The sequence below is a fragment of the Pseudorca crassidens genome, unplaced genomic scaffold (assembly GCF_039906515.1).
Source record: "Pseudorca crassidens isolate mPseCra1 unplaced genomic scaffold, mPseCra1.hap1 Scaffold_50, whole genome shotgun sequence".
Classification (NCBI taxonomy): domain Eukaryota; kingdom Metazoa; phylum Chordata; class Mammalia; order Artiodactyla; family Delphinidae; genus Pseudorca; species Pseudorca crassidens.
In genome coordinates, this window is record NW_027136302.1 from 3,350,034 (window position 1) to 3,377,039 (window position 27,006).

Below are 27,006 nucleotides of genomic sequence, written 5' to 3' on the forward strand. Positions count from 1 at the left end.
TGTAAAGCTTTTGATTTCTCCATCAAATCTGAATGAGATACTTGCTGGGTGGAGTACTCTTGGTGGTAGGTTCTTCCCTTTCATCATGTTAAATTTATCATGCCACTCCCTTCTGGCTTGTAGATTTTCTGCTGAGAAATCAGCTGTTAACCTTATGGGAGTTCCGTTGTATGTTGTCATTTTTCCCTTGTTGCTTTCAATAATTTTTCTTTGTCTTTAATTTTTTCAATTTGATTACTGTGTGTCTCGGCATTTTTCTCCTTTGGTTTATCCTGCCTGGGACTCTCTGCGCTTCGTGGACTTTGGTGGCTATTTCTTTTCCCATGCTAGGGAAGTTTTCAACTATAATCTCTTCAGATATTTTCTCGAGTCCTTTCTCTCTCTGTTCTCCATCTGGGACCCCTATAATGCGAATGTTGTTGCATTTAATGTTGTCCCAGAAGTCTCTTAGGTTGTCTTCATTTATTTTCATTCTTTTTCTTTATTCTGTTCCATGGCAGTGATTTCCACCTTTCTGTCTTCCAGGTCACTTATCCGTTCTTCTGTCACAGTTATTCTGCTACTGATTCCTTCTAGTGTATTTTTCATTTCAGTTATTGTATTGTTCATCTCTGTTTGTTTGTTCTTTAATTCTTCTAGGTGTTTGTTCCTTAATTCTTCTAGGTCTTTGTTAAGCATTTCTTGCATCTTCTCGATCTTTGCCTCCATTATTTTTCTAAGGTCTTGGATCATCTTCACTATCATTATTCTGAATTCTTTTACTGGAAGGTTACCTATCCCCACTTCATTTCGTTGTTTTTCTGAGGATTTATCTTGTTCCTTGATCTGGTATAAAGTCCTCTGCCTTTTCATTTTCTCTATCTTTCTGTGAATGTGGTTTTCCTTCCACAGACTGCAGAATTGTAGTTCTTCTTGCTTCTGCTGTCTGCTCTCCAGTGATTGAGTCTATCTGAGAGGCTTGTGCAAGCTTCCTTATGCGAGGGACTGGTGGTGGGTAGAGCTGGGTGTTGCTCTGGTGGGCAGAGCTTTAATCTGCTTGTCTGTGGATTAAATAAAAGTTTAATAAAAAGTTTAATCCGCTTGTCTGCTGAGGCATGGGGCTGGGTTCCCTCCCTGTTGGTTGTTTGGACTGAGGCGACCCAGCACTGGAGCCTACCTTGCTCTTGGTGAGGCTAATGGTGGACTCTGGGAGAGTTCACGCCAAGGAGTATTTCCCAGAACTTCTGCTGTCAGTGTCGTTGTCCCCATGGTGAGCCGCAGCCACACCCCACCTCTGCAGGAGACCCTCTAAAACTAGCAGCTAGGTATGATCATTCACCTATGGGGTGACTGCTCCTTCCCCTGGGTCCTGATGTGCACACTACTTTGTGTGTGTCCTCCAAGAGGGGAGTCTCTGTTGAGACTCTGAGTCTCTGAGTGCAGTTGAGACTCTGAGTGGAGTCGCACAGACTCTGGGTCCTGTGAAGCTTCGATGTTTTGTGGTTCTAGAAATCCTATAGGAGACGGTCCACAGCAGGTGAAGCTAATGCTGTCATAGAGGTGGTGAAACCAAAGATCTGCAGTTCCGACTAGAGGTGCTGATGTACAAACAGGACAAAATCATCTCATGTGAATGTAGTTCAGGCATGTTTAAAATGAATGCAGTCATGTTAATGCCTAACATCTTCTATCTTGTGCCTCTCCTCAAGGACCCCCTCCTCAATTCCTGAGGCTCCTGTAAGTCATGTACAGGGGAATGGAGAGTGGGCTCTGTCCAGTCTGAGCCCTGAGTTACCCTGTGTGTATCTTAGGATACTTTGTATTCTATGGTGGCTCTTGTAACATCATCTCTTTCAGTTCTGATTTATTTGGGCCCTCTCTTTTAAAAAAAGTACTACTGTTGTCTTTTATTCTTTACAGAAGTTTAATAAGTGTTTGATCTACTACCCTTACTCTATGTATACTTTTTGCCGTGAGATTTTTACTTTTGTTTGTTTTCTTGTTACTGTCAATAATTAGTGAGAATTCTTTTAAGCTACCTTCAACATTGCTTATAAAGCTGCTTTATTAGTGATGACAGAGCTTTAATGGAAGTCGTGTTCTGGTTGTAAACTAGAATGCAATGTGCCAGCAAAAAGTCCCTTAAGTGTATGTCTCATTACTTCTTGTTCTTTTTTTTTTCCCTTTTTTCTCTCTTTTTTTTCTTGTTCTTTTTTTAATTTTTATTTTTTATCAGAGCAAATTTGATTAAAATGTTTTGTTTGTTCTAGGTGTGTAAGATGTGGTTCTTTTACACATATACATGTATCTATACTTCTTCAGATCGTTTTCTCATGTAGCTTGTGAAACAATGTTGAGTAGTCTTCTCTTGGTATTCCGTAGGTCTTTGATGATTATATATTTCACATGTGTTTCTATATCTATGTTAACCCCAATATCCTAATATATCCAGTCTTCACACCTTTCCATTTGGTGAACCTTAACTTTGTTTAATGAATCTGTGATTGCCTTTCTCTGTGGAAATATCTTCATTGGTATCAATTTTTAGCTAACACCTATAAGTGATATTATAGGATATGTGTCTTTTGCTGTTTGACTTAGTACAATTTGTCTGATTACCTCTAGAATCATCTACGGTGCTGCAAATGGCATTGTTTCATTTTTTTCCCTAGATAATATTCCATCTGTACATGTACCAGTTCTTCTTTGTCCACTCACCTCTTGATGGACTTTCTGGTTGCCTCCATGTCTTGGCTATTGTAATACTGCTGCACTGCACATTTGCCTGCCTGTGTCTTTCCAATTCTGTCTTCTTATGTTATAGGCCCAAGAGTGGGCCTCCTGTATCATATAGTATCTCAGGGTTTACCGTTTAAATGCACCATGATTCTGTGCTCATTAGTGGCTCTTTCCAGGTTACATCTCACTTAAAGTTGAGGGTATGCATTTCTCCACAACACCTTCAGCATTTATTTATTTATTTATTTTTAACATCTTTATTGAAGTATAATTGCTTTACAATGGTGTGCTAGCTTGTGCTTTACAACAAAATGAATCAGTTATACATATACATATGTTCCCATATCACTTCCCTCTTGTGTCTCCCTCCCTCCCACCCTCCCTCCCCTCCAGGCAGTCACAAAGCACCGAGCTGATCTCCCTGTGCCATGCTGCTGCTTCCCACTAGCTATCTACCTTACGTTTGGTAGTGTATATATGTCCATGCCTCTCTCTCCCTTTGTCACAGCTTACCCTTCCCCCTCCCCATATCCTCAAGTCCATTCTCTAGTAGGTCTCTGTCTTTATTCCTGTTTTACCCCTAGGTTCTTCATGACATTTTTTTTCTTAAATTCCAGGTATATGTGTTAGCATACGGTATTTGTCTCTCTCTTTCTGACTTACTTCACTGTGTATGACAGACTCTAGGTCTATCCACCTCATTACAAATAGCTCAATTTTGTTTCTTTTTATGGCTTCAGCATTTATTGTTTGTAGTTTTCTTGCTGATGGATATTCTGACTGGTGTGAGCTGATACCTCTTTGTGGTTGAATTTGCATATGACTCATAATCCTTTGAAATTGAGCTTTAAGGCATGTCCTTTTTATTTTTCAAACTGTGATTACAGCTTAGCTCTTCAAAGTGTTTTCTAAAGTATGTGTTACATTTTGAAATTTATTGGCCATTACCTCCCTCAAAACATTTTGAGGGCAGGTTTCATTTACAGCCCTGCAGTACTTGTTCACATGAAGTGACCATTAGCACAGGCTTTAAAGCTGCTTTTGCAGGTAACGGCCAGATTGCGGCAGCCTTTCTTTGTTCCCCATGCTGGTACTAGGGAAACAGAGCTTCCGGCCAGTGGTCTTCCTCGGTTATAAATTAGAGTGGAATGTGCCCGGATAAACCCCCAAAGGCTGATGTCTCCTTATTTTTGTTTGTTTTTTAAATTTAATTTATATTTTTATCGGAGTAATATTCCATTGTGTATATGGACCACTTCTTGGTGCATAGCTCTGTTGAGGGACATTTTCGTTGCTTCCAAGTGTTGGCTATATTAAATATTGCTGGAGTGCAAGATTGCCAGCCTGTGACTTTTTGATTCTCATTTTCTCAGGTGATAGGCCCAGCAGTGGGTGTGACTGATTGACTAGTAGCTCAATGTTTACCTTTTCAAAGCACCTCCATTGTGTTTTCATTAGTGGCTCTTACCATGTCTCCCTTAGAACCGAGGGTACGAACTTCTCCACAATCCCTTCAGCATTTATAGTTTGCAGCATTTTTGCTAATGGCCAATCTGACTGCTGTGACCTGATAGGTTTTTGTAATTTGGGTTTGCATGACTTTAAAAATTCCTAAAATTCATCATTTTCCACGCCTTTTTCCTTTCTGTTAAAAATCAAGTGTGAGTACAATATATCTCTTGAAGCTCTCTTCTTGGAAGGTTGCCCTCTTTTGAATTTTTGGTGGATATTCGACCCCAGGATTTTTTTGGAGGGCAGATGTCATTACAGAACTGCAAGTTTGGTGAATATTTAGTGACCATTAGCACTGGGTTTAAAGCTGCTGTTGTGGGAAACGGCCACAAGGAGGCAGCATTTGTCCTTTCCCAAATCTGAGTACTAGGGCAGCAGAGCCTTTCTGGAAGTCGTGGTCCTAGGTTTTAAGTTAGAATGGAATGTGCCAGGAGGAACGCCCATAAGATTATGTCTCATTACATCTTGGTTTTTAAAATTTATTTAATCGGGGTAATGATTAGATATTGTTTGTCCAGATGTACACAATCTGGTTCATTTGTACAATATATATGTCTATTCATGTTCAGATCCTCTTCCCATGTAAAATATTACAGTGTTCCGTAGACCTCCCTTGCTATATGGTCCGTCTTTTTGATATATGTTTATTATATGTATTTGTATACGTATGGTAACGTTAATCTTAATTTATCCATTCTGCCCACCTTTCCTTTTAGATAAGCATACTTAATTTCTAAGTCTGTGAGTGTCTTTCTCTGTGGAAATATGTTCATTTGTGTTAGTTATTAGATAACGCCTATAAGTGATATCATAGGATATAGGTCTTTTGCTTTCTGACTTACCTCATATTCTGTGATTATCTCCAAGCTCATCTATGGCACCTCAAATAGCAGTGTTTCATTGTTTTCCATGGTTAATATTCTATTGTGAACGTGGACCACTTCTTCTTCATCCATACATCTGTTGATGGACATTTTGGTGGCTTCACTGTCTTGGCTATTGTGAATAAGGCTGCAGTGTAGCTTTTGCAGCCCGCGTCTTCTCGATTCTGGTCTTCTCAGGTGAGAGGCCCAGTGGTGTGACTGCTGCATCGAATGGTATCTCAACTTTTACTTTTAATCGTAGCTCCTTTCTGTTCTCATTATTGGCTCTTACCACGTTACATCTCACCAGCAGCTAGAGGGTACACAGTTCTCTAAAACCCCTTCAGAATTTATTGTTTGTAGACCTTTTGCTGATGGTCAGTCGACTGGTGTGAGTTGAAACCTTTTTGTACATTAGATTTGCATGAGTCTAATAATTCCTGAGGTTGAGCTTTCACCCATTTTCCTTTTTTTAAACAAGAGAGTGAGTCAAACTTACCTCTTCATACTATCGTCTTGAAAAATTTGTCAGTTTTGAATTTTATTGTCCATTCCCTACCTCAGCACAGTTGTTTAGGGCAGGTGTCCTTTGCAGCCCTGAGTCCTTGTGAATGTTAAGAGAACATTAGCTGTGGGCTTAACGCCGCTCTTGCGGAAAATGGCCACAAGGCAGCAGAATTTCTACATTTCCAACTCTGGGTTTTTGGGCAGCAGAGCCTTCCTGGAAATCGTGTTAGTAGGCTGCAAATTAGAGTGGAATGTGCCAGAGCACATCCCCAAGAGCTTATATCTCCTTACTTCTTGTTTGTTTTATAAATTTAATTTTTATTAATTATCAGAGCAAACTTGATAAAAATATTTTGTTTCTCCTAGGTGTACAGAATCTGGTTCATTATATCAATGTATCTGTCATTTATCTTTGCATTCTTTACCGTGTAGGTTATTACAGAGTGTTGCCTAGACCTCTCTTGGTATTCCATAGGTATTTTGTGATTATATATTTCATATGTATTAGTACATGTCTGTTAACCCTCATATCCTAATTCACACATTCCTTACACTTTTCCATTTGGTTAAACATAATTTTTTTTTCTTAATCCATGCTTTTCCTTCTCTTGGAAATAAGTTCATGAGTATCAACTTTTAGGTAACACCTAGAAGTGATGTCATAGGATATCTGTCTTTCACTTTCTTTAATTTGAGTGATTATCTCTAGGTCCTTATATGGTGGTGCAAACGGCACTGTTTCGTTGTTTTCCATGGCTAATATTCCATTGTTTACATGGACCACTTCCTCTTTGTGCATTTTTCTGTTGATGGACATTTTGGTTTCTTCCAAGTCTTGGCTATGTTAAATATTCCTGCAGTGCAGGATTGCCAGCCTGTGTCTTTTCCATTCTGCTCTGCTCAGGTGATAGACACATCAAAGGACCTACCAGATCACATGGTAGCTCAATTTTTACCCTTAAACGCACCTCCATTATGTTCTCACTACTGGCTGTTACCAGTTTACATCCCCCCAGCAGCTGGAGGGTACACAGTTCTCTGAAACCCCTTCAGCATTTATTTTTTGTAGACTTTTTGCTGAAGAACATTCTGACGGCTGTGAGGTGAACATTTCTGTAATTGGATTTGCATGGCTTTATTCATTGCTGATGTTGCGCATTTTTCAATTTCCTTTTATTTTAAAGAGAAAAAAAAGAAAAGACAAAATGTGCGTAAAATATGCCTCTTGACATTGTCTTCTTGAAATGTTGACGTCTTTTGAATTTTCTGGTCGATTACGACCCCAGGACATTTTTTGAGGCCCGGTGTCCTTTACAGTGCTGCACATATTTTGAATATTAAGTGAACATTACCTCTTGGTTTAAAGCTGCTGTTGTGTGAAACAGCCACAAGGCGGCAGCATTTCTCCTTTACCAAATCTGGTTACCAGGGCAACAGAGCCTTAATGGAAGTCCTGTTCTAGGTTGAAAATTAGAATGGGATGTGCCAGGAAAAATTCCTTTCAGTTTATGTCTCATTATTTCTTGTTCATATTTTTAATTTAATTTTTATTTTTTATCGCAGCAAATTTGATTACAATGGTTTTTTTTTTGTTCTAGGTGTGCAAGATGTGGTTCTTTCACACACATACATATATCTATTCTTCTTTGGAACCTTTTCCCAGGTAGGTTATGACACAATGTTGAGTAGTCTTCTCTTGGTATTCCGTAGGTCTTTGGTGATTATATATTTCACATGTGTTTCTATATCTATGTTAACCCCAATATTGTAATGTATCCAATCCTCACACCTTTCGATTTGGGGAACCATAAGTTTGTTCAATGAATCTGTGATTGCCTTTCTCTGTGGAAATATCTTCATTGTTATCAATTTTCAGGTAACACCTATAAGTGATATACGTTAGGTGTCTTTCGCTTTCTCACTTACTACAAGTTGCATGGTTACCTCTAGACTCATCTATGGTGTTGCAAATGGCATTGTTTCATTTTTTTCCCGAGCTAATATTCCATCTCTACATGTAACAGTTCCTCTTTGTCCACTCATCTGTTGATGGACTTTTGGTTGCTTCCATGTCTTGGCTATTGTAATACTGCTGCAGTGCAGATTTGCCTGCTTGTGTCTTTCCAATTATGTCTTCTTATGTTATAGGCCCAGGAGTGGGCCTGCTGGATCATATAGTAGCTCAATGTTTACCTTTTAAAGGCACCTCCACCCTGTTCCCATTAGTGACTCTTACCAGGTTACGTCCCACTTCAAATTAAGGGTATGCATTTCTCCACAACCTCTTCAGCATTGATCATTTGTAGTTTCTTTCCTGATGGTTATTCTGAATGGTGTGAGCTGATACCTCTGTGTGGTTGGATTTGCATGTGTCTCATAATCCTTTGAAATTGAGCTTTCAGGCATGTCCTTTTATTTTTCAAACGGTTATTACAGCTTAGTTCTTCAAATGGTTTTCTTGAAATATGTGCCACATTTTGAAATACTTTGGCCTTTACCTCCCGCAAAACATGATGAAGGCAGGTTTCCTTTACAGCCCTGCAGGACTTGTTCATATGAAGTGAAAATTAGCATAGGTATTAAAGCTGCTTTTGCAGGTAATGGCCAGAGGGTGGAGCATTTCATAATTCTATGAAACGTAACTGAACACACAATATATATTTTTTCTTTTAAATTTCCATTGTTACTTTTTTAAAGTACAATTATAATTGAAGTTCTTTGTAACAAGTGAAATTTAAAAAATTAAAGGAAAAGATAATATTTTACCACTTGCCATCCTTTCCCATTTACTGAAACGACCATCATAATGTGTAGAGTTCTCATTTTATCCAGGTGTTCTATACATCTGGAATATCATGCTTCTCACTGTAGAAAAACAGATTTAGCTCTCACACTTTTTATAGGCTACATAACAGTCCATAGAACAGAAGTACCAGCTATTTCAGACTTAGCTTTTTGAGGGACACTCAGGTTACTTTCTGTTTTATTTTGTTTTTCTTTTTCTGGGGGGGGTAGGAGTTTATTATTTATTTATTTATTTTTGTTGTGTTGGGTCTGAGTTTCCGTGTGAGGGCTTTCTCTAGTTGTGGCAAGTGGGGGACCACTCTTGATCTCGGTGCGCGGGCCTCTCACTATTGCGGCCTCTCTTGTTGCAGAGCACAGGCTCCAGATGCGAGGGCTCACTGGTTGTGGCTTATGGGCCTAGTTGCTCCATGGCATGTGGGATCCTCCCAGACCAGGGCTCGAACCTGTGTCCCCTGCATTAGCAGGCAGATTCTAACCACCGCACCACCAGCGAAGCCCCCTATTTTGTTGTTCTGCTAGTTTGTTTTAACCCAAGAAAATATTTTTTTAAATACAAAAAAACAAAATTAAGCTAGGGGTAAGGATTAGGGTTTAGGGTAAGGTTTAGGGTTAGGATACGGGTTAGGATTATTGTACGGCTTAGAGTATGGTTTAGGGTTATGGTTATGGTATGGGTTAGTGTTAGGGTACAGTTTAGGGTATGGCTATGGTTTAGTGTTAGGGTACGGGTTAAGGTATGGGTTAGTGTTAGGGTATGGGTTAGGATTAGGGTATGGTTTACATTCAGGGTTATGGTTAGGTTTAGTGTATGGGTTAGTGTTAGGTATGGGTTAGGGTAAGGGTTAGGGTTAGGTTTAGTGTTAAGGAAGGGGTACAGTTTAGGGTACAGTATAGGGAACAACAAAGGGTTAGGGTTAGGGTACGTGTTAGGGTACAGTTTAGTGTTAGTGTACGGGTTAGGATTAAGGTATGGTTTAGGGTAAAGTTTAGGGTTAGGGTTAGGGAACGGGTATGGTTTGGGGTACAGTTTAGGGTATGACCACGGGTTAGGAGTAGGGTAAGTGTTAGGGTACGGTTTAGTGTTAGTGTACAGGTTAGGATTATGGTACGGGATAGTGTAAGGGTTAGGGTTAGGGAATGGGTACAGATTAGGTTACAGGTTAGGGTATGACAACGGGTTAGGGTTAGGGTACGTGTTAGTGTATGGGTTAGGATTAGGATACGGGTTAGGTTATCGGTTAATGTTAGGGGATGGGTTAGGATTAGGGTACGGGTTATGGTACGGTTTAGGGAAAGGGTTAGAATATGGGGTAGGGTAAGGATAAAGTTTAGTGTATGGCTATGTGTTACTGTTAGGGTACATGTTAGCATACGGGTTAGTGTTCGTGTACAGCTTAGGGTGAGGGTTAGGGTTAGGGAACGGGTATGGTCTCAGGTACAGGTTAGGGTACAGTAGCGGGATAGGGTTAGGGTACGTGTTAGGATGAGACTTCTTTGTAGTGCAGATTTTAATTTCCTGCTTGCTTGGTTGGCCAAAAAGGGCGTATGTGTTTTATCCTGAATATATTCAGGAAAAAACGCATACGCACTTTTTGGCCAAGTGCATCGTTGCCGAAGATCTGCCGCTTTTCATATGCTTTAAATGCAATTCCAGTCTACCGCCTGAAATCTGTTTCCTGCAATTGTGCCTTGTTTCAAGTCCTCTTCACAGCCATACCTCAATATATTTTTGGACGATAGTTGTCATTTATAACTCTGCAGGTTTGTGAATTGCAGTGCCCCTGAGCTCCTTTTTTCAACTCGCTTTCTGTGAGCTGGCCGCAAATCAACAGGATTGCTTCAGGCCCTATTCTGGTTCCGGCATGGCACGCTGAGTCTTTGGTTAATTCTACATCCTGGTGGGAAATTAGAGTGAAATGTGCCCGTCCAAACACCTACAGCTAGTCTCTCATTGGTTCTCCCTATTCCCGTTCATCCTCCACAGAAATTGCAGAGTGTGCCAAACAGGAGGTTACAAGCACTGACTCTCCAAGTGGGGAGATTGTTAGTAAAGCATCTGGAATGGCGAACCCGAGTACCAGAGGACGAATAATGAGATGTGTTTTAGAAACCTTGCCCGATCACACTGTGGACCATCCTCTGGGTTTCCCACACATGTTTTAGCTGTAGGAAGAATCCCTTAAACATGGAGGGTTGGGACCCATGGAATGGGTAGCACGTAGTACTACTTCAAAGGGTTTGCATTTGCTCACCGAACCTCACCAATCCTCACAGCCCCAACTGTCCAGCCTTATGTCTCTCCCAGCTGTGGGTGTAGATGTGGTAAATCCAGGTTTCGTCACAAGCCCTGAACGAATTATTTAAGAATTTATCTCTCTTTCACTGTCTTTGTGTTTTGATTTTGAAATTTATTTTTATAATGGGGTTTAGCTGATTTTCACTGCTGTGTTTATGCCGCTCGATGCACACTTGATCCTCTTATGGAGACATATAAACACATAGGTTTTAAGATTCTTACTAGTCAGATATATTCCTCTGCAGTGAATAGGGGGTGTTGAGTCCACTTCATTGAACAAGGAGTATATCTTGTCTATTACTGGCTTATGGAACGGTATCTGTGCTAATTTCAATCTCTGGTTTTATGCAGCACCCCAACTCACCTTTCCCTTTAAGCAAGCAAAAGTTTGTTTTCTAAATGTGAGACTCTGTTCTGTTTTGTAATTCAGTTCATGTGTAGCCAAGTTTACATTCCCTCTATAAGTGATATCTTATGACTAGTTTCTTTTTCTGTGTGACTTATTTCACTCAGAATCATCTTACCTAAATCCACTCATTATGCTGCTACGGGCCTGATGACATTGATTTCATTGCAGAGTGATATTCCATTCTATGTAAGTACCACAACTTCTTTATCCATTTTTCGCTTTCTGGGATACTTAAGTTGTTCTGTTGTCGAGGTTCTTGTAAACACAGCAGCCCTAAACTTTGGGGTGGCTGAGTCTTGTTGATTTTAATTTTCCTAAGCTATAGGGCCATAGGTGGAAGTGCCCGAGTCTCTGTAGCTTTGTTTTTTAGAGGTTTCAGGAAACACCATACACTTCTCCAGAGTGGCTGTTGGCCATTTACATCCCGCCCATCAGCATAACAAGGCTCCCTGTTCTCCATGGCCTGTCCTGCCTTTCTGGTTTTTACACTTTTTTCAGATGGCCCATTTGACCGGTGGGAAGTGAGACTTCATTGTAGTGCGGATTTCCATTGCACGCTTCCTTGGTTGGCAAAAAAGGCCGTATGCGTTTTTTCCTGGATATATTCAGGAAAAAACGCATGTGCATTTTTTGGCCAAGTGCATCATTGTCGAAGTTCTGTCGCTTTTCATATGTTTTAATGCAGTTTCCATCTACCTCCTGAAATATATTTCCTGCAATTGTGCCGTGCTTTCAAGTCCTCTTTGCAGCCTTACTTCAGTATATTTTTGGACGATAGCTGTCATTTATAACTCTGCAGGTTTATGAATTACAGTGCCCCTAAGGTCCTTTCTTCAACTCGCTTTCTTGTGAGCTGGCCGCAAAACCGCAGGATTGCTTCAGACCCTAATCTGGTTTCATCACGGCACGCTGAGCCTTTTGTTAATTCCTCTTCCTGTTGGGAAATTAGAGTGAAATGTGACCGTCCAAACACCTACAGCTAGTCTCTCATTGGTTCTCCCTTTTCCCGTTCAACCTCTGCAGAAACTGCTAACTGTGCTAAACAGGAGTTTTAAGGCACAGATTCTCCACGTGGGGAGATTTTTAGTAAAGCATCTGGAATGGCGAACCCGTGTACCAAGGGACAAAAAATGAGATGCGGTTTAGAAACGTTGCCCGATCGCATGGTGTACAATCCTCTGGGTTTCCCATGCATGTTTTAGCTCTAGGAAGAATCCCTTAAACCAGGAGAGTTGGGACCCATGGAATGGGTAGCATACAGTATTACTTCAAAGGGTCTCCATTTGCTCACTGAACCTCACCAATCCTCTCAGCCCCAAATGTCCTGCCTTATGTCTCACCCAGCTGTGGGTGTAGATGTGGTAAATCCAAGTTTCATCACAAGCCCTGAACGAATTATTTAAGAACTTTCTCTCCTTCACTGTCTTTGTTTTTGAAATTTATTTTAATAATGGGGTTTAGTTGATTTTCATGGCTGTGTATACTGCTCTACACACACTTGATTCTCTTACGGAGACATATAAATACATATGTTTTAATATTCTAATTGTCAGATATATTCCTCTGCAGTGAATAGGCGGTGTTGAGTCTAATTCGTTGAGCAAGGAGTATATCTCGTCTATTACATATTTGGCTTATGGAATAGTATCTGTGCTAATTTCAATCTCTGGTTTTACGTAGCACCCCAACTCATCATTCCCCTTAAGAAAGCATAAGTTTGTTTTCTAAATGTGAGACTCTGTTCTGTTTTGTAATTCAGTTCATTTGTAGCCAAGTTTACATTCCCTCTATAAGTGATATCTTATGATAAGTTTCTTTTTCTGTGTGACTTATTTCCTTTGAATCATTGTACCTAAATCCATTCATTATGTTTGTACGGGCCGGACGACATTGATTTCATTGCTGAGTGATGTTCCGTTGTACGTAAGTATGAAAACTTCTTTATCCATTTCTCTCTTTCAAGGATATTTAATTTGTACCGTAGTCAAGACTCTTGTAAACAGAGCAGCCCTAAACTTTGGGGTGTTTTTTTCTTGTTATTTTAATTTTCCTGAGTTATAGTGCTATAAGTAGGTTTAGGGTTAGGGTTAAGGTTAGGGTTAGGGAACGGGTATGGTTTAGGATGCGACAATGGTTTAGGATGAGCGAAAGTGTTAGGGTACAGGTCAGTGTTAGTGTACCGTTTAGGATTAGGGTAAGTGATAGGGTAATGATTCAGGTTAGGGTTATGTTTAGGGAATGGGGACGGTTTAGGGTAGAGGTTAGGGTACGACAACAGTTTAGGGATAGCGTACATGTAAGGGTAAGGGTTAGTGTTAGCGTACGGGTTAGGATTAGGGGACGGGTTAGGGTAAGGCTTCGGGTAAGGGTTAGGGTTAGCGCTAGGGATAGGGGACGGTGACCATTTAGGGAACATTTTAGGGTATGACAATGGTTGAGAGTCAGCATTCGTGTTAGGGTATGAGTTAGAGTTAGCGTATGGGTTAGGATTAGGGGACCAGATAGGGTAAGACTTCGGGTAAGGGTTAGTGATAGGGTTAGGGGACGGGGAAAGTTTAGGGTACAGGTTAGGGTACGACAAGAGTTTAGGGTGAGCGTACATGTTAGGGTATGGGTTAGTGTTAGAATACGGGTTAGAATTAGGGGACGGGTTAGGGTAAGGCTTCAGGTAAAGATTAAGGTTAGGATTAGGGGACTGGGAAGGTTTAGGGTACAGGTTAGGGAACGACGATGGTTTAGGGTGAGTGTACATGTTAGGGCATGGGTTAGTGTTAGCATACGGGTTACGATTAGGGGACAGGTTAAGGTAAGGCTTCGGGTAAAGGTTAGGGTTAGGGTTAGGGGACGGGGAAGTTTAGGGTACAGTTTAGGGTACGACAATGGTTTAGGGTGAGTGTACGTGTTAGGGTACGGGTTAGTTTAGCATATGGGTTAGGATTAGGGGACGGGTTAGGGTAAGGCTTCAGGTAAGGGTTAGGGTTAGGAGAGGGGGACAGTTTAGGGTACAGGTTAGGGTGTGACAGTGGTTTAGGGTGACCGTACATGTTAGGGTATGGGTTAGTGTTAGCGTACGGGTTAGGATTAGGTGACGGGTTAGGGTAAGGCTTAAGGTAAGGGTTAGGGTTAGGGTTAGGGTTAAGTGACGGGAACGGTTTAGGGTACAGATTAGGGTACTACAACGGTTTAGAGTGAGTGTACGTGTTAGAATATGAGTTAGTGTTAGCGTACGGGTTAGGATTAGGGGATGGGTTAGGGTAAGGCTTCGGGTAAGGGTTAGGGTTAGGGTTAGGGTTAGGGTTAGGGGATGGGGATGGTTTAGGGGACAGGTTAGGGTACGACAACGGTTTAGGGTGAGCGTACATGGGAGGGCACGGATTAGTGTTAGCATATGGGTTAGTATTAGGGGAAGGGTTAGGGTAAGGCTTCGGGGAAGGGTTAGGGTTAGGGGACGGGGACGGTTTAGGGGACAGGTTAGGGTACGACAACGCTTTAGGGTGAGCGTACGTGTGAGGGCGCGGGTTAGTGTTAGCGTACGGGTTGGGATTAGGTGATGGGTGAGGGTCAGGCTTCGGGGAAGTTTTAGGGTTAGGGTTCGGGTTAGGGTTAGGTTTAGAGGACGGGGACGGTTTAGGGTTCAGGTGAGGGTATGACAAGGCTTTAGGGTGAGCGTACGTGTGAGGGCACGGGTTAGTGTCAGCGTACGGGTTAGGATTAGGGGACGGGTGAGGGTCAGGCTTCGGGGAAGGGTTAGGGTTAGGGTTCGGGCTAGGGTTAGGGTTAGGTTTAGGGGACGGGGATGGTTTAGGGTCTATGTGAAGGTATGACAACGCTTTAAGGGGAGCATGCGTTTGAGGGCGCGGGTTAGTGTTAGCCCACGGGTTAGGATTAGGGGACGGGTGATGGTCAGGCTTCGGTGAAGGGTTAGGGTTAGGGTTCGGGCTAGGGTTAGGGTTAGGGGACGGGGACGGTTTAGGGTCCAGATGAGGGTACGGCAACGCTTAGGGTGAGCGTGCGTTTGAGGGCGAGGGTTAGTGTTATCGTAAGGGTTAGGATTAGGGGACGGGTGGGGGTCAGGCTTAGGGGAAGGGTTAGGGTTAGGGTTCGGGCTAGGGTTAGGTTTAGGGGACGGGGACGGTTTAGGGTCCAGGTGAGGGAACGACAAAGCTTTAGGGGGAGCGTGCATGTGAGGGTGTGGGTTAGTGTTAGCGTACGGGTTAGGATTAGGGGAAGGGTGAGTGTCAGGCTTCGAGGAAGTGTTAGGCTTAGGGTTCGGGCTAGGGTTAGGGTTAGGGTTCGGGGACAGTTTAGGGTCCAGGTGAGGGTACGACAACGCTTTAGGGGGAGCGTGCGTGTGAGGGCGCGGTTTAGTGTTAGCGTCCGGGTTAGGATTAGGGGACGGGTGAGGGTCAGGCTTCGGGGAAGGGTTAGGGTTAGGTTTCGGGCTAAGGTTAGGGTTAGGGAACGGGGACGGTTTAGGGTCCAGGTGAGGGTACGACAACGCTTTAGGGTGAATGTGCGGGTGAGGGCGAGGGTTAGTGTTAGCATACAGGTTAGATTAGGGGACGGTTTAAGGTTAGGCTTCGGGGAAGTGTTAGCGTTAGGGTTCGGGCTAGGGTTAGGGTTAGGGTTCGGGGACAGTTTAGGGTCCAGGTGAGGGTACGACAACGCTTTAGGGGTAGCGTGCGTGTGAGGGCGCGGGTTAGTGTTAGCGTACGGGTTTGGATTAAGGGACGGGTGACGGTCAGGCTTCAGGGAAGGGTCAGTGTTAGGGTTCGGGCTAGGGTTAGGGTTAGGGGACGGGGACGGTTTAGGGTCAAGGTGAGGGTACGTAAACGCTTTAGGGGGAGCGTGCGTTTCAGGGCGCGGGTTAGTGTTAGCGTACGGGTTAGGATTAGGGGACGGGTGAGGGTCAGGCTTCAGGGAAGTGTTAGGGTTAGGTTTCGGGCTAGAGTTAGGATTAGGGGACGGGGACGGTTTAGGGTCCAGGAGAGGGTATGACAATGCTTTAGGGGGAGCGTGCGTGTGAGGGCGCGGGTTAGTGTTAGCGTACGGGTTAGGATTAGGGGACGGTTGAGTGTCAGTCTTCGGGGAAGGGTTAGGGTTAGGGTTTTGGCTAGGGTTAGGGTTAGGGTACGGGGACGTTTTAGGGTCCAGGTGAGGGTACGAAAACGCTTTAGGGGGAGCGTATGTGGGAGGGCGTGGGTTAGTGTCAGCGTACGGGTTAGGATTAGGGGACGGGTGAGGGTCAGGCTTCGGGGAAGGGTTAGGGTTAGGGTTTGGGCTAGGGTTAGGGTTAGGGGACGGGGACGGTTTAGGGTCCAGGTGAGGGTACGACAACGCTTTAGGGGGAGCGTACGTGTGAGGGCGCGGGTTAGTGTCAGCGTACGGGTTAGGATTAGGGGACGGGTGAGGGTCAGGCTTCAGGGAAGTGTTAGGGTTAGGTTTCGGGCTAGAGTTAGGATTAGGGGACGGGGACGGTTTAGGGTCCAGGAGAGGGTATGACAATGCTTTAGGGGGAGCGTGCGTGTGAGGGCGCGGGTTAGTGTTAGCGTACGGGTTAGGATTAGGGGACGGGTGAGTGTCAGTCTTCGGGGAAGGGTTAGGGTTAGTGTTTTGGCTAGGGTTAGGGTTAGAGTACGGGGACGTTTTAGGGTCCAGGTGAGGGTACGAAAACGCTCTAGGGGGAGCGTATGTGGGAGGGCGTGGGTTAGTGTCAGCGTACGGGTTAGGATTAGGGGACGGGTGAGGGTCAGGCTTCGGGGAAGGGTTAGGGTTAGGGTTTGGGCTAGGGTTAGGGTTAGGGGACGGGGACGGTTTAGGGTCCAGGTGAGGGTAGGACAACGCTTTAGGGGGAGCGTACGTGTGAGGGCGCGGGTTAGTGTCAGCGTACGTGTTAGGATTAGGGGACCGGTGAGGGTCAGGCTTCGGGGAAGGATTAGGGTTAGGGTTCGGGCTAGGGTTAGTGTTAGGGGATGGGGACGGGTTAGGGTCCAGGTGAGGGTACGACAACGCTTTAGGGGGAGCGTGCGTGTGAGGGCGCGGGTTAGTGTTAGCGTCCGGGTTAGGATTAGGGGACGGGTGAGGTTCAGGCTTCGGGGAAGGGTTAGGGTTAGGGTTCGGGCTAGGGTTAGGGTTAGGGGACGGGGACGGTTTAGGGTCCAGGTGAGGGTACGACAACGCTTTAGGGGGAGCGTACGTGTGAGGGCGCGGGTTAGTGTCAGCGTACGGGTTAGGATTAGGGGACGGGTGAGGGTCAGGCTTCGGGGAAGGGTTAGGGTTAGGGTTCGGGCTAGGGTTAGGGTTAGGGGACGGGGACGGTTCAGGGTCCAGGTGAGGGTTCGACAACGCTTTAAGGGTAGCGTGCGTGTGAGGGCGCGGGTTAGTGTTAGCGTATGGGTTAGGATTAGGGGACGGATGAGGGTCAGGCTTCGGGGAAGTGTTAGGGTTCGGGTTCGGGCTAGGGTTAGGTTTAGGGGACGGGGACGGTTTAGGGTCCAGGTGAGTGTACGACAACGCTATAGGGGGAGCGTACGTGTGAGGGCGCGGGTTAGTGTCAGCGTACGGTTTAGGATTGGGGACGGGTGAGGGTCAGGCTTCGGGGAAGGGTTAGGGTTAGGGTTCGGGCTAGGGTTAGGGTTAGGGGACGGGGACGGTTTAGGGTCCAGGTGAGGGTACGACAACAATTTAGGGGGAGCGTACGTGGGAGGGTGCGGGTTAGTGTTAGCGTACGGGATAGGATTAGGGGACGGGTGAGCGTCAGGCTTTGGGGAAGTGTTGGGTTAGGGTTCAGGCTAGGGTTAGGGTTAGGGGACGGGGACGGTTTAGGGTACAGGTGAGGGTACGACAACGCTTTAGGGGGAGCGTGCGTGTGAGGGCGTGGGTTAGTGTTAGCGTCCGGGTTAGGATTAGGGGACGGTTGAGAGTCAGGCTTCGGTAAAGGGTTAGGGTTAGGGTTCGGGATAGGGTTAGGGTAAAGTGACGTGGACGGTTTAGGGTACACGGGATGGTACGACAACGCTTTAGGGGGAGCGTGCCTGTGAGGGCGTGGGTTAGTGTTAACGTACGGGTTAGATTCAGGGATGGGTGAGGGTCAGGCTTCGGGGAAGTGTTAGGGTTAGGTTTCGGTCTAAGGTTAGGGTTAGGGAACGGGGATGGTTTAGGGTCCAGGTGAGGGTACGACAACGCTTTAGGGGGAGCGTGCATGTGAGGGCGCGGGTTAGTGTCAGCGTACGGGTTAGGATTAGGGGACGGGTGAGGGTCAGGTTCGGGGAAGGGTTAGGGTTAGGGTTCGGGCTAGGGTTAGGGTTAGGGGATGGGGTCGGTTTAGGGTCCAAGTGAGGGTACGACAACGCTTTAGGGGGAGCGTGCGTGTGAGGGCGCGGGTTAGTGTTATCGTCCGGGTTAGGATTAGGGGACGGGTGAGGGTCAGGCTTTGGGGAAGGGTTAGGGTTAGGGTTCGGGCTAGGGTTAGGGTTAGGGGACGGGGACGGTTTAGGGTCCAGGTGAGGGTACGACAATGCTTTAGGGGGAGCGTACGTGTGAGGGTGCTGGTTAGTGTCAGCGTACGGGTTAGGATTACGGGACGGGTGAGGGTCAGGTTCGGGGAAGGGTTAGGGTTAGGGTTCGGGCTAGGGTTAGGGTTAGGGGATGGGGACAGTTTAGGGTCCAGGTGAGGGTACGACAACGCTTTAGGGGGAGTGTGCGTGTGAGGGCGCGGGTTAGTGTTAGCGTCTGTGTTAGGATTAGGGGACGGGTGAGTGTCAGGCTTCGGGGAAGTGTTAGGGTTAGGGTTCGGGCTAGGGTTAGGGTTAGGGGACGGGGACGGTTTAGGGTCCAGGTGAGGGTACGACAACGCTTTAGGTGGAGCGTGCGTGTGAGGGCGCGGGTTAGTGTTAGCGTACGGGTTAGGATTAGGGGACCGGTGAGGGTCAGGCTTCGGGGAAGGGTTAGGGTTAGGTTTCGCGCTAAGGTTAGGGTTAGAGAACGGGGACGGTTTAGGGTCCAGGTGAGGGTATGACAACGCTTTAGGGTGAGTGTGCGTGTGAGGGCGAAGGTTAGTGTTAGCATACGGGTTAGATTAGGGGACGGGTTAAGGTCAGGCTTCGGGGAAGTGTTACGGTTCGGGTTCGAGCTAGGGTTAGGGTTAGGGGACGGGGACGGTTTAGGGTCCATGTGAGGGTATGACAACGCTTTAGGGGGAGCGTACGTGAGAGGGCGCGGGTTAGTGTCAGCGTACGGGTTAGGATTAGGGGACGGGTGAGGGTCAGGCTTCGGGGAAGGGTTAGGGTTAGGGTTCGGGCTAGGGTTAGGGTTAGGGGACGGGGACGGTGTAGGGTCCAGGTTAGGGTACGACAACGCTTTAGGGGGAGCGTACGTGTGAGGGCGTGGGTTAGTGTAAGCGTATGGGTTAGGATTAGGGGACGGGTGAGGGTCAGGCTTCGGGGAAGGGTTAGGCTTAGGGTTCGGGCTAGGGTTAGGGTTAGGGGACGGGGACGGTTTAGGGTCCAGGTGAGGGTATGACAACGCTTTAGGGGGAGCGTACGTGGGAGGGCGCGGGTTAGTGTCAGCGTACGGGTTAGGATTAGGGGACGGGTGAGGGTCAGGCTTCGGGGAAGGGTTAGGGTTAGGGTTCGGGTTAGGGTTAGGGTTAGGGGATGGGGACGGGTTAGGGTCCAGGTGAGTGTATGACAACGCTTTAGGGGGAGCGTACGTGGGAGGGCGCGGGTTAGTGTCACCGTACGGGTTAGGATTAGGGGACGGATGAGGGTCAGGCTTCGGGGAAGTGTTAGGGTTAGGGTTCGGGCTAGGGTTAGGGTTAGGGGATGGGGACGGTTTAGGGTCCAGGTGAGGGTATGAAAACGCTTTAGGGGGAGCGTACGTGTGAGGGCGCGTGTTAGTGTCAGCGTACGGGTTAGGATTAGGGGATGGGTGAGGGTCAGGCTTCGGGGAAGGGTTAGGGTTAGGGTTCGGGCTAGGGTTAGGGTTATTGGACGGGGACGGTTTAGGGTCCAGGTGAGTGTACGACAACGCTTTAGGGGGAGCGTACATGTGACGGGGTGGGTTAGTGTCAGCGTAAGGGTTAGGATTAAGGGAGGGGTGAGGGTCAGGCTTCGCGGAAGGGTTAGGTTTAGGTTTCGGGCTAGGGTTAGGGTTAGGGGATGGGGACGGTTTAGGGTCCAGGTGAGGGTATGACAACGCTTTAGGGGGAGCATACGTGTGAGGGCGTGGGTTAGTGTCAGCGTACGGGTTAGGATTAGGGGACGGGTGAGGGTCAGGCTTCGGGGAAGGGTTAGGCTTAGGGTTCGGGCTAGGGTTAGGGTTAGGGGACGGGGACGGTTTAGGGTCCAGGTGAGGGTACGACAACGCTTTAGGGGGAGCGTACGTGTGAGGGCGCGGGTTAGTGTCAGCGTACGGGTTAGGATTAGGGGACGGCTGAGGGTCAGGCTTCGGGGAAGGGTTAGGGTTAGGGTTCGGGCTAGGGTTAGGGTTAGGGGACGGGGACGGTTTAGGGTCCAGGTGAGGGTACGACAACGCTTTAGGGGGAGCGTAAGTTTGAGGGCGCGGGTTAGTGTCAGCGAACGGGTTAGGATTAGGGGACGGTTGAAGGTCAGGCTACTGGGAAGGGTTAGGGTTAGGGTTCGGGCTAGGGTTAGGGATAAAGAACGGGGACGGTTTAGGGTCCAGGTGAGGGTACGACAATGCTTTAATGGGAGCGTGCGTGTGAGGGCGCGTGTTAGTGTTAGCGTACGGGTTAGGATTAGGGGACGGGTGAGGGTCAGGCTTCGGGGAAGGGTTAGGGTTAGGTTTCGGGCTAGGGTTATGGTTAGGGGACGGGGACGGTTTAGGGTCCAGGTGAGGGTACGACAACGCTTTACGGGGAGCGTACGTGGGAGGGCGCAGGTTAGTGTCAGTGTACGGGTTAGGATTAGGGGACGGGTGAGGGTCAGGCTTCGGGGAAGGGTTAGGGTTAGGGTTCGGGCTAGGGTTAGGGTTAGGGGACGGGGACGGTTTAGGGTCGAGGTGAGGGTACGACAACGCTTTAGGGTGAGTGTGCGTGTGAGGGCGAGGTTTAGTGTCAGCGTACGGTTTAGGATTAGGGGACGGGTGAGGGTCAATCTTCGGGGAAGGGTTAGGGGTAGGGTTCGGGCTAGGGTTAGGGTTAGGGGACGGGGACGGTTTAGGGTCCAGGTGAGGGTACGACAACGCTTTAAGGGGAGCATACGTGGGAGAGCGCGGGTTAGTGTCAGCGCACGGGTTAGGATTGGGGACGAGTGAGTGTCAGGCTTCGGGGAAGGGTTAGGGTTAGGGTTCGGGCTAGGGTTAGGGTTAGGGGATGGGGACGGTTTAGGGTCCAGGTGAGGGTACGACAACGCTTTAGGGGGAGCGTACGTGTGAGGGCGCGGGTTAGTGTCAGCGTACGGGTTAGGATTAGGGGACGGGTGAGGTTCAGGCTTCGGGGAAGTGTTAGGGTTAGGGTTCGGGCTAGGGTTAGGGTTAGGGGACGGGGACGGTTTAGGGTCCAGGTGAGGGTACGACAACGCTTTAGGGGGAGCGGACGTGTGAGGGCGCGGGTTAGTGTCAGCGTACGGGTTAGGATTAGGGGACGGGTGAGGGTCAGGCTTCGGGGAAGGGTTAGGGTTAGGGTTCGGGCTAGGGTTAGGGTTAGGGGACGGGGACGGTTTAGGGTCCAGGTGAGGGTACGACAACGCTTTAGGGGGAGCGGACGTGTGAGGGCGCTGGTTAGTGTCAGCGTACGGGTTAGGATTAGGGGACGGGTGAGGGTCAGGCTTCGGGGAAGGGTTAGGGTTAGGGTTCGGGCTAGGGTTAGGGTTAGGGGACGGGGACGGTTTAGGGTCCAGGTGAGGGTACGACAACGCTTTAGGGGGAGCGTAAGTTTGAGGGCGCGGGTTAGTGTCAGCGAACGGGTTAGGATTAGGGGACGGTTGAAGGTCAGGCTACTGGGAAGGGTTAGGGTTAGGGTTCGGGCTAGGGTTAGGGATAAAGAACGGGGACGGTTTAGGGTCTAGGTGAGGGTACGACAATGCTTTAATGGGAGCGTGCGTGTGAGGGCGCGTGTTAGTGTTAGCGTACGGGTTAGGATTAGGGGACGGGTGAGGGTCAGTCTTCGGGGAACGGTTAGGGTTAGGTTTCGGGCTAGGGTTAGGGTTAGGGTACGGGGACGGTTTAGGGTCCAGGTGAGTGTACGACAACGCCGTAGGGGGAGCGTGCCTGTGAGGGCGTGGGTTAGTGTTAGCGTACGGGTTAGGATTAGGGGACGGGTGAGGGTCAGGCTTCGGGGAAGGGTTAGGGTTAGGTTTCGGGCTAGGGTTATGGTTAGGGGACGGGGACGGTTTAGGGTCCAGGTGAGGGTACGACAACGCTTTACGGGGAGCGTACGTGGGAGGGCGCAGGTTAGTGTCAGTGTACGGGTTAGGATTAGGGGACGGGTGAGGGTCAGGCTTCGGGGAAGGGTTAGGGTTAGGGTTCGGGCTAGGGTTAGGGTTAGGGGACGGGGACGGTTTAGGGTCGAGGTGAGGGTACGACAACGCTTTAGGGTGAGTGTGCGTGTGAGGGCGAGGTTTAGTGTCAGCGTACGGTTTAGGATTAGGGGACGGGTGAGGGTCAATCTTCGGGGAAGGGTTAGGGGTAGGGTTCGGGCTAGGGTTAGGGTTAGGGGACGGGGACGGTTTAGGGTCCAGGTGAGGGTACGACAACGCTTTAAGGGGAGCATACGTGGGAGAGCGCGGGTTAGTGTCAGCGCACGGGTTAGGATTGGGGACGGGTGAGTGTCAGGCTTCGGGGAAGGGTTAGGGTTAGGGTTCGGGCTAGGGTTAGGGTTAGGGGATGGGGACGGTTTAGGGTCCAGGTGAGGGTACGACAACGCTTTAGGGGGAGCGTACGTGTGAGGGCGCGGGTTAGTGTCAGCGTACGGGTTAGGATTAGGGGACGGGTGAGGTTCAGGCTTCGGGGAAGTGTTAGGGTTAGGGTTCGGGCTAGGGTTAGGGTTAGGGGACGGGGACGGTTTAGGGTCCAGGTGAGGGTACGACAACGCTTTAGGGGGAGCGGACGTGTGAGGGCGCGGGTTAGTGTCAGCGTACGGGTTAGGATTAGGGGACGGGTGAGGGTCAGGCTTCGGGGAAGGGTTAGGGTTAGGGTTCGGGCTAGGGTTAGGGTTAGGGGACGGGGACGGTTTAGGGTCCTGGTGAGGGTACGACAACGCTTTAGGGGGAGCGGACGTGTGAGGGCGCTGGTTAGTGTCAGCGTACGGGTTAGGATTAGGGGACGGGTGAGGGTCAGGCTTCGGGGAAGGGTTAGGGTTAGGGTTCGGGCTAGGGTTAGGGTTAGGGGACGGGGACGGTTTAGGGTCCAGGTGAGGGTACGACAACGCTTTAGGGGGAGCGGACGTCTGAGGGCGTGGGTTAGTGTCAGCGTACGGGTTAGGATTAGGGGACGGCTGAGGGTCAGGCTTCGGGGAAGGGTTAGGGTTAGGGTTCGGGCTAGGGTTAGGGTTAGGGGACAGTGACGGTTTAGGGTCCAGGTGAGGGTACGACAACGCTTTAGTGGGAGCGTACGTGGGAGGGCACGGGTTAGTGTCAGCGTACGGGTTAGGATTAGGGGACGGGTAAGGTCAGGCTTCGGGGAAGGTTTAGGGTTAGGGTTCGGGCTGGGGTTAGGTTTAGGGGACGGGGACAGTTTAGGGTTCAGGTGAGGGTACGACAACGCTTTAGGGGGAGCGTACGTGTGAGGGCGTGGGTTAGTGTCAGCGTACGGGTTAGGATTAGGGGACGGGTGAGGGTCAGGCTTCGGGGAAGGGTTAGGGTTAGGGTTCGGGCTAGGGTTAGGGTTAGGGGACGGGGACGGTTTAGGGTCCAGGTGAGGGTACGACAACGCTTTAGGGGGAGCGTACGTGTGAGGGCGCGGGTTAGTGTCAGCGTACGGGTTAGGATTAGGGGACGGGTGAGGGTCAGGCTTCGGGGAAGGGTTAGGGTTAGGGTTCGGGCTAGGGTTAGGGTTAGGGGACGGGGTCAGTTTAGGGTCCAGGTGAGGGTACGACAACGCTTTAAGGGGAGCATAAGTGGGAGGGCGCGGGTTAGTGTCAGCGCACGGGTTAGGATTGGGGACGGGTGAGGGTCAGGCTTCGCGGAAGGGTTAGGGTTAGGGTTCGGGCTAGGGTTAGGGTTAGGGGACGGGGACGGTTTAGGGTCCAGGTGAGGGTACGACAACGCTTTAGGGGGAGTGTACGTGTGAGGGCGCGGGTTAGTGTCAGCGTACGGGTTAGGATTAGGGGACGGGTGAGGGTCAGGCTTCGGGGAAGGGTTAGGGTTAGGGTTCGGGCTAGGGTTAGGGTTAGGGGACGGGGTCGGTTTAGGGTCCAGGTGAGGGTACGACAATGCTTTAGGGGGAGCGTACGTGTGAGGGCGTGGGTTAGTGTCAGCGTACGGGTTAGGATTAGGGGACGGGTGAGGGTCAGGCTTCGGGGAAGGGTTAGGGTTAGGGTTCGGGCTAGGGTTAGGGTTAGGGGACGAGGACGGGTTACGGTCCAGGTGAGGGTATGACAACGCTTTAGGGGGAGCGGACGTGTGAGGGCGCTGGTTAGTGTCAGCGTACGGGTTAGGATTAGGGGACGGGTGAGTGTCAGGCTTCGGGGAAGGGTTAGGGTTAGGGTTCGGGTTAGGGTTAGGGGACGGGGACGGGTTAGGGTCCAGGTGAGGGTACGACAACGCTTTAGGAGGAGCGTACGTGTGAGGGCGCGGGTTAGTGTCAGCTAACGGGTTAGGATTAGGGGACGGCTCAAGGACAGGCTTCGGGGAAGTGTTAGGGTTAGGGTTCGGGCTAGAGTTAGGGTTAGGGGACGGGGACGGGTTAGGGTCCAGGTGAGGGTACGACAACGCTTTAGGGGGAGCGTACGTGTGAGGGCGCGGGTTAGTGTCAGCGTACGGGTTAGGATTAGGGGACGGCTGAGGGTCAGGCTTCGGGGAAGGGTTAGGGTTAGGGTTCGGGCTAGGGTTAGGTTTAGGGGACGGAGACGGGTTAGGGTCCAGGTGAGGGTACGACAATGCTTTAGGGGGAGCGTACGTGTGAGGGCGCGGGTTAGTGTCAGCGTACGGGTTAGGATTAGGGGACGGGTGAGGGTCAGGCTTCGGGGAAGGGTTAGGGTTAGGGTTCGGGCTAGGGTTAGGGGACGGGGACGGTTTAGGGTCCAGGTGAGGGTACGACAACGCTTTAGGGGGAGCGTACGTGTGAGGGCGTGGGTTAGTGTCAGCGTACGGGTTAGGATTAGGGGACGGGTGAGGGTCAGGCTTCGGGGAAGGGTTAGGGTTAGGGTTCGGGCTAGGGTTAGGGTTAGGGGACGAGGACGGGTTACGGTCCAGGTGAGGGTACGACAACGCTTTAGGGGGAGCGGACGTGTGAGGGCGCGGGTTAGTGTCAGCGTACGGGTTAGGATTAGGGGACGGGTGAGGGTCAGGCTTCAGGGAAGGGTTAGGGTTAGGGTTCGGGTTAGGGTTAGGGGACGGGGACGGGTTAGGGTCTAGGTGAGGGTACGACAACGCTTTAGGGGGAGCGTACGTGTGAGGGCGCGGGTTAGTGTCAGCTAACGGGTTAGGATTAGGGGACGGCTGAAGGACAGGCTTCGGGGAAGTGTTAGGGTTAGGGTTCGGGCTAGAGTTAGGGTTAGGGGACGGGGACGGGTTAGGGTCCAGGTGAGGGTACGACAACGCTTTAGGGGGAGCGTACGTGTGAGGGCGCGGGTTAGTGTCAACGTACCGGTTAGGATTAGGGGACGGCTGAGGGTCAGGCTTCGGGGAAGGGTTAGGGTTAGGGTTCGGGCTAGGGTTAGGGTTAGGGGACGGAGACGGTTTAGGGTCCAGGTGAGGGTACGACAACGCTTTAGGGGGAGCGTACGTGTGAGGGCGCGGGTTAGTGTCAGCGTACGGGTTAGGATTAGGGGACGGGTGAGGGTCAGGCTTCGGTGAAGGGTTAGGGTTAGGGTTCGGGCTAGGGTTAGGGTTAGGGGACGGGGACGGTTTAGGTTCCAGGTGAGGGTACGACAACGCTTTAGGGGGAGCGTACGTGTGAGGGCGCGGGTTAGTGTCAGCGTACGGGTTAGGATTAGGGGACGGGTGAGGGTCAGGCTTCGGGGAAGGGTTAGGGTTAGGGTTCGGGCTAGGGTTAGGTTTAGGGGACGGGGTCGGTTTAGGGTCCAGGTGAGGGTACGACAACGCTTTAAGGGGAGCATAAGTGGGAGGGCGCGGGTTAGTGTCAGCGCACGGGTTAGGATTGGGGACGGGTGAGGGTCAGGCTTCGGGGAAGGGTTAGGGTTAGGGTTCGGGCTAGGGTTAGGGTTAGGGGACGGGGACGGTTTAGGGTCCATGTGAGGGTACGACAACGCTTTAGGGGGAGCGTACGTGTGAGGGCGCGGGTTAGTGTCAGCGTACGGGTTAGGATTAGGGGACGGGTGAGGGTCAGGCTTCGGGGAAGGGTTAGGGTTAGGGTTCGGGCTAGGGTTAGGGTTAGGGGACGGGGACGGTTTAGGGTCCAGGTGAGAGTACGACAACGCTTTAGGGGGAGCGTACGTGTGAGGGCGCAGGTTAGTGTCAGCGTAAGGGTTAGGATTAGGGGACGGGTGAGGGTCAGGCTTCGGGGAAGGGTTAGGGTTAGGGTTCGGGCTAGGTTAGGGTTACGGGACGGGGACGGTTTAGGGTCCAGGTGAGGGTACGACAACGCTTTAGGGGGAGCGTACGTGTGAGGGCGCGGGTTAGTGTCAGCGTACAGGTTAGGATTAGGGGACGTGTGAGGGTCAGGCTTCGGGGAAGGGTTAGGGTTAGGGTTCGGGCTAGGTTTAGGGTTAGGGGACGGGGACGGTTTAGGGTCCAGGTGAGGGTACGACAACGCTT